Source organism: Kryptolebias marmoratus, linkage group LG4, assembly GCF_001649575.2.
Source record: "Kryptolebias marmoratus isolate JLee-2015 linkage group LG4, ASM164957v2, whole genome shotgun sequence".
NCBI lineage: Eukaryota > Metazoa > Chordata > Actinopteri > Cyprinodontiformes > Rivulidae > Kryptolebias > Kryptolebias marmoratus.
Window position 1 is genome coordinate 14,215,258 of NC_051433.1, and position 10,927 is coordinate 14,226,184.

Genomic DNA, 10,927 nt, shown 5'->3' on the forward strand with positions numbered 1-10,927 from the left:
GTTTTATAAGGTGATCTGTTGCATAAACATGTTGACAACAAAAGACTTTCAGTGTTGTTCAGTACTGGAGACATAACCAACCTATTTACTGCACTTTTAATGCTAAAGGTTACAAATAGACCCATGTTAAACCTATTTTAGACCAACAATCAACTCAGTTTTTAGTGTCAGCTGTGGGTCACATCTAGGTGTAAGTTAGGTATAACACAATTTCATTTTTACTAACTTTTATTGCCAGTTTCTGTATTGTTTATGCAGAATTTTTTTAAATTATTAAACATAGATAAGGTAAATTTTTACAAACTCTTTTCTTGTTGATCTGTCTCTGATTTAATTAGGTTTGTTGTAGTGAAGGCAAATTGAGAAAGATGTAAAATACGATGAAATCAAAGAATCAACAAAACAGAAGCTGTTATAAATCGCCACAGTTCGTGTAATACCTGCATAATGACTGCTGTTTTGGTGCCGATGGAGAGAACGTCCAGTGGGCACAAGCACGTATGAATATGAAAGCGGATGCTTAAGGTGTTTAGACTGTGGAGGTGGTAATGGGGCTTTTTGCATGCACTCCCAGATCCACAGGCATCCGCGTGGCTTTACAAATCTGACCAAAATAGGAACGCAGATACAGTTTCAGTTGTTGATCTGCACGGAGTTTTATACCGGCAGTCCCTGGTGTCAGTCCCCACAAATCCCGGAGGCTTAATTAAGCAGTGTGTTTAGTGCTGGAGAAGTTTGTCTAAGTAGATTATTGAGCTTGAAGGACTGTGTCCCACATCCATTATCTCAACAAGTGAAGAGGGTTGACAAGCAGTAATTAACTGTACTGATGAGAGATTATGAAAACAGAGCAGGGAGACATTAACACCCGTATTTCTTTCTCGCCGTTTTCAAAATACCGACTCACCTATTAAAATAACACAAAGCTCTCAGCAGGAGTCAGACTGCAGAACACATTCTTTGGGATTTCTCTGTCTCTTTCTCTCTCCACTCCCCCCCCCCCCCCATACGCACACCCCATCTCTCTCTTCCACTGTTGTTTCCATGGAAACGTGCCAGGAGATGGAGAGGATGAAGAGAAAGTGGAAGACAGAGCAGGACAAGTGGGCCAGCCTGATCATGCATGGGGCTCGGTCTTATGGGAGAACTGGGGTGGACTGACCACCTCGAACAGATTCTACACAAAGCTTTTCTTTTCCTTCTTTCTTTCCTCCACTAAGAGCAGCAAACCCAAAATTAAAGCTATATTTAAAAAAAGGAAAAATCCACACACATCTATTTGTTACTCAGCATGGTTGTTCAGTTATTCTATTAAAGACAGACTGCATCAGGGCTCTTTTAGATTTTATTTATTAATAACTGGCACGGAGCATCAGTTGAGCTTGAAAAGTGCAAAATAACTGCGTGGATTTTCAGACTTTCCTTTTTGCGCCCTCAGTAGCTCGTCAACAAGTGAAACTCTTCTGCACGCAGGGGGCGAAATCTCACCTCCTTCCTGTGAAAGCGAAATCAGCCACCCCGTCAAGCCGGGTATGACAACGTAAAACGGGGACGATTTTAATGTTGCGGCTGCTGCGTGCTCTCGCCGTAGTGCGTGTGAAACAGCGCCACGCAAATCACAAAATCCCACTGCGTGAGCCGAATCAGACATTTCGAAAAAAAAAAAAAAGGAAAAAAGACACACATTGGGAACAACACCGGTAAAGCGCTTAAGCCCACAGGTCTCCAGAGAGAATGGTGACAAAAGGATTTCTGGCTAACGCGTTGTCAGTCTCCTCCCCGATCCTGTGTTCCCACGGGAGGCCTCATAGTCACTCCAGTGGACTCCATTTCTCTGCCTTTGTCCACGGCTCCCCTTTAATATGACAGCAGACGGATCCCTCCTGGGAAACACGTCAGTGCAAACGAATGAGCACATGGTGATGGCATTTTCAGAAGATGGCCTGAAACTTTTAATATGTGCACCTATACCTTTGAAAAGGCTTCGCACTCAAAGGAGAAGTTCGACATCTTTAGAAGAGCCGCGACTTAAAGTAGAGAAACAGATCTAAACCTCTCTCATGTCTTTAATGGCTTTTGAGTTTCTTGCAGTGGGATCCCCAAATTCTGTGTGTGTGTGTGTGTGCTTAAACAACAGCTGCTAAGAGCAATATTTACACTCTAGATGCAATATCCCACCCAGGATTCCGTCTGCATGGCAACTTCAAAGGAAAAACAATGCCGCTCAGTTTTTTTTTTCCTCTCTCCTCCTATCCACTCATCTACATTTCCCTTTTCAGCAGATGGCCTTTTTAATTCAAGAGAGAGTAAAGCCTGCCAGCCTCTCGCACACACTTCAAACCAGACTGTGAGGGAATGGTGGTGGTGGTGGTGTGAGAGGGGGGGATTGGGTGGCAAAATTGCAAGAAAAGACAGCAGATGTGAGAGGGCAGAGAGGGTTAAAAAGTAAAAAAAAAAAAATACAATCAAAAAACTAGGAAGGAGGGGTTGACAGTGTGGGCTGCAGCGAAGGAGCAATAAGGTTTGAGGAGGATGCTGATTTTTTTATGACACTCTTTTTTTTTTTTTTTTCACCCCAGGAGTGGAGTGCAGCATTAATATGGTAATATCCCCCCCAGGCGCTAGAAAGTGTTGAAGAGTGGAGGTCATCTAGTGTATGTGCAGCCGTGAGCCTGGATGAGCAGGTTGGAGATCCCCGGTGAAATGAGTTGCAGCCTCGCTGAGAGGAAGCAAAAGGTAATGGAAGTCAGGCTTCCCTAAAATCACATTTCCAGCTGACAAAGAATCATTCTAGATGTGTGTGTGTGTGTGTGTGTGTGTGTGTGTGGGATCACTTGAGAGGAAGGAACGCTCAAGAGCACACACTCATGTATGCACGCGTTGTCAGCGAGCAACGCTCAAGCAACTGGGACAAATCAAACTTTATAAATAAATTTCATTTACACGCTGCTTCGTCACTTTTCCTTCGCAGTCTTTCATTTGAACCGTTTCTAATGCCTAATGCTCCAAAAAAGGCCTCAGTTAGGCATGTTGCTCCATTGTGGTCGTCATGCTGCTGCACGTTGAGTCACATGAAGCCAGGAACAGATTTAAAACGAGCCTTATTTTACCAAACAGCCCTGCCTGGTTTCGTCTTGGGGTGTAGGGTCTGATCGGTGTGTTGGCCGTGAATCCTGCGTGGGCGGCCTTTGCGGGCCCTCGGTGGATTGAGCTCTTTCTGACACGTCTCATGGAGGCTTAGATTGAATTGGGACCTGGAGACTTTAGAAGGCGGGTCAGCCTCTTTGACTCGTGTCACTCCTGAGCAGTTTTTTTTTTCTTCCTTTTTTTCCTGCAGCGTGCTGAGCATATAGTCCTGATGGGGACGCCGCTGAGCACATGGGGGTCGTATGTTTAGGCAGGTGGTATGTAGCAGAACATGGCATCGTAATAATATCGTCACCTGCGAGCGGTTTTAAAATTGCAGCTGAATGAGAATAATGTACATGTGATATTCTGTAGCTTGAAGTTGTTATGAAAAAATGCACCAGCCGTTTTCAGGAGGAGGGAAATGAAAATGGAGATATATATCATTTTGAAAAAAACAATAATAAATAAAAGGTTTTGTGGTCAAATTAGAAAGAAACACTCAGAGTTGGTTGGGGTTTTATGTAGTCAAGCAGGTCATTATTTCTCTGACTTGTTAAAGCCTTTCACTATAACTCAAGATGACCCCCAGGTCAGCTAACCAGAGATTATAAGTAGCTTTTCACACCTGATTTAAAACTCGAGGGGGTGACGCTCCCTTTTTTACATCCTGCTTGCTGCGTTGATTTAAAAAGCAGCTGAAGATGTTCTTACGCAGACAAGCTTTTAGTTAGAAAGAGCTTTTATGACATGACGCGTACTGCGTTTTAAAAACAAGGCAGCTGGACTTCTTTTCCTTTAGTTGGAGGCGTTCTGCTTCTCATCCAAGGAGCTTTTTCATTTCAGTTCAATTCTGAATAGAAAAAGTTCCTTGGATGAGAAGCAAAACATCTTCAACTAACATAAAAAAACAGTCCAGTTGTGTTGTTTTTAATCTCTCAGGATTTGCCAAGTCCTAGATGACTGAGAATTTACACAAACATACCTGTTTTCTGTTTTTCTTTTGGTTCATTATGTGTTAGAAGAACAACATTATGTATTGTTTTTGTCCTCTTACTGCATTTTACTGTGAAGCACTTTGTGATTTTCATCTAATAAAAGGGATATTTCTATAAATAGGCTTCACCTATTTAACTTGTTTATGATTTTATGTTTTAGGTTAAAGACTTTTGTTTATTTGCTTGGATTTTAGCAGGACAGACACTTGTTGAGTTTTACTGCAGCTGCTAATCATGTTCGATGTCTGATCGATATCTGAAGTTTTGGTATAAGAAATTATATTTTCATACTAGTCACCTTAACAGTGGTGTCCAATAATGGTCCTGGGGGGACACTATCTTGGATGTTTTACATGTTTCTCTGCTGCCACACACCTGATTTGAATGACTGAGTGATTAACAGGCTTCTGCAGAACTCAAAGACCTGCTGAAGAGCAGGAAAACAACTAAAACGTGCAGGATAGTGGTCCTCCAGGACCAGGATTATACACCACTGCCATACTAGGTACATCAGAGGAGTTACACTGTAAATATGTCCTAATGTTTTGGGACTTACAGACTCTTACTGTTAATCATATTGACTTTTTTTAAAACTACAGATCCATTAAATCTCTACATTTCTATCTGAAGGAGTTTTTTCTCTCTTGGTTTTGTCTTTAAGACTTTAATTTCATTTTATTCCAAGAACTGTGAGATTATCATGTTTGTTTGTAATTCATAGTCACTGTCTAAAATTTAGGCAGCAAAACTACTTGCTTGGATTTAGTTGACAAGTCAAAACTCTTCACAGAACATTATGACATGACCACATGTGAGACACACTTGGTTGTTTTTAGGGAGAAACATAAAAAGGTTTAGGAGAATCTTTCCATCTAATCTTTTTTTTTTTTTTTAAACGATGCACGCTCCTCTAATTATACCCAAAATATTTTCAGGAACTCAAACGTATTTTTGAGCTCCATATAGAGAGAAAAAAATAGGTATTTAAATCCATTTCTAAGCCGGCTGAAAGGAAGACTGACCACGGGCGGTTTATGAGTCCACTGACAGGATCAATAGGAAACTGTTACATCATTAAAATGACGAAATGCCTCGCAAATACAATCACTGACCTTTACTGAGAGGGCTCATTTCTGCCGCGACCAATTAAAGGACAAGCAGGGAGAACAAGAAGGTTGAACAGGAAAGAGGACGGTTTCAGGCATTAATGAGTTGTGGCGTCATCAGCACACTTTCATTCAGGTTGAAGCAGTCTGCAAATGTAAACCGTTACAGGCAGCTCCTCATATTAGGTCCATCTCTTTTAGGGTTTCTGTTATTTTTCTGAACAATCTTTGCTGCGACCGTACTCCACCTCCACCTGGGAAGGGGAATCCTCTCCCATCTTCTCCTTTTGTATCTCAGAGATGATTACTGGCAGCCTTACGACTGGCCTGAGCACAGCGATGCATTAGTCCTCATCATGTGACCACAGCGTTAAAAAAAAGGTGACCTAAAATGCCGGGATGTTTATGGGTTATTCGAGGTGATCTTATTTGACCTCTCATTCAATACTTGGTGAATTATATAACTACAATCCGTATGTCAGAGCAACCGGGGTTGCTGCTTCATATTCCTTTTAATTTAGGTTTTTTGCTTTGCCAAAATGAGTTTCATATTCTGTGATATTTTTGTGATGCAGGACTAACACAGCGGTGCTCTATCTCCATCTCTATTGCAGAAGGTCGTTTTGTCCTTTTCTGTTGTTTTAATTTTATTTCAGCCCATCCCTGCAGTTAGTAATAAATTTTGGGTCCTGTACCTCAACATCTCTCCAGACATGATTGAAAAATGATTGTGAACAAAGGCTGCGTTATTTAAACTGCAGAAAAATCAAGTTCCTCATCAAAAAATATTGATCTAAAATACAAGGCAATATTAAATTCTTAACAGTGCTCATTTGTTGTGTGGGTTCATTCCCATCCCGTGCAGCTGTTTTAGTCCACAATTAGGCAATCACACATTTAATGCTAATTTTACCTAAATTATTACTAAATCCTTCTTGATGCATAGCAGTGCACATATTCTAGTTGTGTTTTTTAATTGGACCCACCCAATTAAAACTAAATGCACAGTCAAAAGACAGGAAATTAATATTAAAAGACGTTATTGAGATTCATGAAACTGGTAGAAAAAAAAGACATGTTTACTTGGGGGGGATACATCAGATATTTGAAGTGTGGAAAGAATTTGAACAGTTATTATCTAAATAGCTCTTTGAATGATTGGTTTGGAGAAATAGTCTAATTCTGAGCAGACTGGTGAGATAACGACTTGTCCAATTGGAGCAAAGACTACAGCAGATTGCTGCTGACTTAAAGCAGGAATCAAGAAATCTATAGTGATTCATGCAAATGCTGTTTTACGAACATTTACACTGCTGTCACTTTTACATTATATGGTTACTCCAACAGAAAGATTTCAATATTCCTGCTGGAGGTACCTCAGGCTCCACCCAAAGTGCTACAGCTAGCTGCTGTTGTCACTATATGCACCTGCTAATAACCATAGAAGTGCATGTAATTACCTATGTAGTGCAAAACTTATGTGAAGGTTTATAAAATAGCTTTCACTTGGACTGCCATGCTTCATCATCTGATCAGATTAAAGGTCTATTTCTCCAAACTGAAGCCATTCAAAGAGCTGTCTGCATGAAGTTAAGATATTAATTGTTCAAAATCTTACTACAGAGCCTCACATCAAGGAAGCAGAGCTACCCCTTTAATGTTTCGACTATAGTAGATCGAGTCTGCAAAGAGCCACATGAAGCTGTAATAAATCCCATCTGACACTGAGCGAAAGGTGGATTACACATCCGACAGGTAATCAGTCCATCGCGAGCTAAACGCAGAGACAGTCACCCACTCCTGCTCTCATTCACACCAACTGCCACTTTAACCTGCTCAACAGGCTGTTCCAGAAAAAAGAAAAAAAAGCCAGTCATATCCTTCAGCAACACCAATCTGCTGAAAACAGACTTTTTTGTTATCTTGGTGTACGGTATGAGGAGACTGATTGTGGGTTAGGGTTCTCAACGCATCAAAGTTCTGCCAAAAACCCGCCTTTTTAGGCTCCAAACTGAGTTTGCAGGCAATAAACAGAAGATGGGATCAGTCGGCATCCTGTAATGGCAGCTTTGGATGAGTTTCTTCCAAGTTTGTCAAAAAACGATGGCTTGCTGCCACCATTTTGACTGAAGAGTGTTGCTGTATTTAAAATAATGACTAAAAGTTATGATTAAAAAACATTTTTTTTTGGCTGGAGTACATTTTTGGCTCTTCGGCAAAAGTTTATTTGCACCTGTTGGCTTCACTCTGTAGTTTTGTAGAAGTTTGTTACCTTCCAGACTCGTGTGGGTTTTATTAGCTGCAAGTCGGTTTCAGGGGTGACAGGAATCATTAACTTTTTACAGACTGCTTCACTTTAGTTTATCTGATCAATGAAAGCTCTTATAATCACCTGGAACTGAAGTTCTCATTAAAAAAAAAAAAAAGAAGCATTCGGCAGCAGTCACAGCCATTAGTGCAGCTGACTTGGAGCTCAGAGCTTTAATTAATAGAGAACATCTCTGTGTTTTCACCTGAATAAATCCAAGCTTGAACGTTTCTGCTTGAGTAGAAGAACATACAGCGCCGGTTCACTTTATTCTGCTCTAATTTTTGTGGGATGGCACTGCTAGTGATGCAGTGAGCAGGCTAAAATGAAGCACTGAGTGTGCTTTTGTAACCGAAAGTTCAACTTCAGGAAATATTACGCCAATAAATAATTGAATCCCACGTTATGTGGTTGTTTTATATACATTTAAAATTAGAGCCAAGGTGGGTGTTTTTTTATTATTGTTCTTTTTTTCTCTTACAAGGTCTGATTGCCTCTGCCTCAATTATAAAAGGTGCAAAAATAACATCAGCTTCCAAGAAATCGATTAGAAACAAGATGCAGAAAGGTGGAAAATATTTCAGTGAACAGATTTGATGAGTGTGTTATACTTTACCTGAACACCAGTAGATGTTCAATCTATATATGTCCTCTGCACATGAACATCTTTAGGTTTAAATGATAACAAGACAGATGTCTCTTAATTTGACACTTTAATCCAAACAGCGGGAAAGGCAAAGTTAAGTTTTGCTCTGTCGGTTTCTTTATAAATAAATAAACTCACATACAGATCCAAGTAAGCAGCAACAGCTTTCATAAGAACTGACAACTCTAAAAAAAGATGTTTTAGGGTTGGGTTTTTTCCTACGTAAATATATCTGAGCATATTTCTGTTTCTGACTGCAGACACTGAATAATCTTGTCAACCAAAAATCCACACACACAAAAAACAAAAACTGCTTCTGTTGCGTTTCAAGGAAGTCCTCTTCGGGTCAGCTGTAAAAGGTGAACCAAGCGAGGTTGATCTGTTTAAGCACGGCGGGTTACACACACCAGATACCTCTCAGGCTGGGTTCAGAGGACGGCGGTTCGAGCGCGTTGATCTTCAGTCAGCCTGCAGCTGAATAATTTACAATAATCAACATCTTCAGCTGCGAGAGCCAAGCTCACACATCATTCCTCCGTCGGAGCTATAAAAGGACTGGCATGCCTACAGTCGTCATGTTATGTAAGAAACGCAGAAACATGCTAAAGGTGGAATAAACAGCTTACTGATTGTTTGTTTTAAAATAAGTTCACGTGTTGACGGAGCTGATTACAGTGAGTCCTCTGGGTGTTTTTAGCGACTGATGCTTCTGGGACATTAAAGGAAACATCCGCAGAACAGCTTCTCTACCTTAAAGGCTTAACGAGAATTAACACCTTGTTTTAGTTGTTCCCAAGTGTTTAAGATAAATATATATGTATAGTAAGCTCATTCAGCTACAGGCAGTGCATCACTTCTCTTGGAATAATGTGTAAATGATGATCTAAACTGATGCCATGGCGTTTATTCAACAAGCTGCAGGAACTAAACGTGCAGGACTAACCTTAAAGATCACCTTCTAATCCACACCCTGCAATCAAACGAGTTCTGTTTAACTTAAGTCGACTTTTTTTTTTTTTTTTAATCCTTACACTCAGGCTCCTGAGGAGTCAAAATGGGTGAAATCAGGTGTAATTCTGCATCGTCCTTTAGTTTGCCTGCAGCCGCGCGCATTTAGAAAGATGTAGTGGAGAAATATGGCGAGAAAACAAAACATTTTGTTCAATCGGGTTGATCCTTTTATTTTCTGTTTTGGATGATTTTGGTTTTTTTTTTTTTTTTTTTTATCTAACAAAAACTCCCAGTCGCAGTAAAACAGTTCATCTCTTTGATGCTCATGCAGTCAGACGGGCAAACATGGGCTTACCTGCGCGGGGCTCCTCCGGTTCCGGCGCCGACGTGCAGTGAACGCAGCGCGCAAACCGAGCGCATATCCCTCGCTTTTAGTCTCGTGAAAACACTCGTGTGACCGAGGACTGGAGTGGAGCAGAGAGTAGGGGGCGGAGGANGGAGCCGGGATCCCGAAACGGTCGTTTCTCCGCAAATGCGCGTCTCTCGCGCCGTCCCCTCTCTCTCTCGGGGGGGTTGGAGGGGGGTGGGTGGAAGAAAAGGAGGGCTGAGTGCCGCTGCCTGAAGTTTGAGCAGCTGAGCCGCGCGCCAGGAGCTGTCCGCGGTGCTGAAACACAAAACAACAGCAGCAGCAGCAAAAACAACAAGAGGAAGCAACTCAGAGCCGCCGGATTCCTGGAGGTCTGATCCTGCCGGGAGCGCCTCAAAAGTCACAGCTCCTCCACGCAGCTGACGCCCACTTTCCCCCTCTATTCTGAACCATAAAAAAAGACAGGGCGTCCAGGTTGGTTGAGGATGACTGAATATAAAGATTAATCAGCCGAGGAGGCAAAGTTCTGGATCTTGAGAAAGCTGTGCAAAATCTTTAAGCAACATATATTATTATTACTATTATTATTAATTCAATATTTGAGCTTTAACTCTGTGCGCCACCCCACCATCCTCATCATCACGATTAGGCGCCTTCAGTTTGGGAAAAGTCTTGGGTTGCGTGTGAATATATTTGTTGAAGCGCCCCCCCCCAGGATGGCGCGCACGGGAGGGGGGCTGTTTAGGGACTCATTATCGCCACTGGTAAATAAACAAATGTATTTGGGGTCCGGGAACAAGTTGTGACACGGCACGATAAGGGTGACGGGAGAATCCCACGTGGCGCAGTCAGTCAGAGGTGCGCTCTGGGAACAGGCGAGCCTTCACAGTCTGCTGTCATGAAGAGCTTCAGACGCTCCTCGTGCTCAAACACCTCCCTCCCCGTGTCCACGGGCTTATTGTGCAGAGTGATGAGATTAATAATTAACATCACGGGAGGGCAATAATCTTCTCCTCCAAGCTGCATGGGAGTTGCACTGTGTCATCACGGGCTCTCATCCGGAGTTTTTTTTTTCCCTGTTTGCCTTAGGACAAATGTTGAAGGTGGCAAAAAATCAGAAGTGAAAGTGCAACAGACGTGGTGAGGGCATCTGTCCCTGCAGACTCATCACACCTCTGCAGACAAAGGCAAACTGGAGGAAAAAAATACTTTTGTGATGTTTCAGTCCATTTTCTGGAGGTGATGTCTAAACTCTATATGACCCAGGAAACATTTAAATCAAAAGAAATACATACCGACTCCGAACACTTTTAGGTTTTGCCCAAATCTATAATTCCTGTATTTGGTGTTGTGGCCTCAAAATGCTCCATTTATAAGTGGACTTCCTAAACGTCAGCATCACAAATATGAAGTTTTTGAGCTAAA

The 10,927-nt window shown here is 41.8% G+C and overlaps 1 protein-coding gene across 1 annotated transcript in view; it reads right to left on the minus strand.

Moving 5' to 3' along the window:
• grm2a (glutamate receptor, metabotropic 2a) overlaps positions 1 to 9,615 on the minus strand; it is a 34,726-nt gene extending 25,111 nt beyond the window's left edge. Inside the window, exon 1 of the mRNA XM_017416018.3 lies at positions 9,491 to 9,615. The gene's annotated coding sequence lies outside the window, so the exon portion shown is untranslated. The remainder of the gene's footprint in view (positions 1 to 9,490) is intronic.
• Positions 9,616 to 10,927: the final 1,312 nt, after the last annotated feature.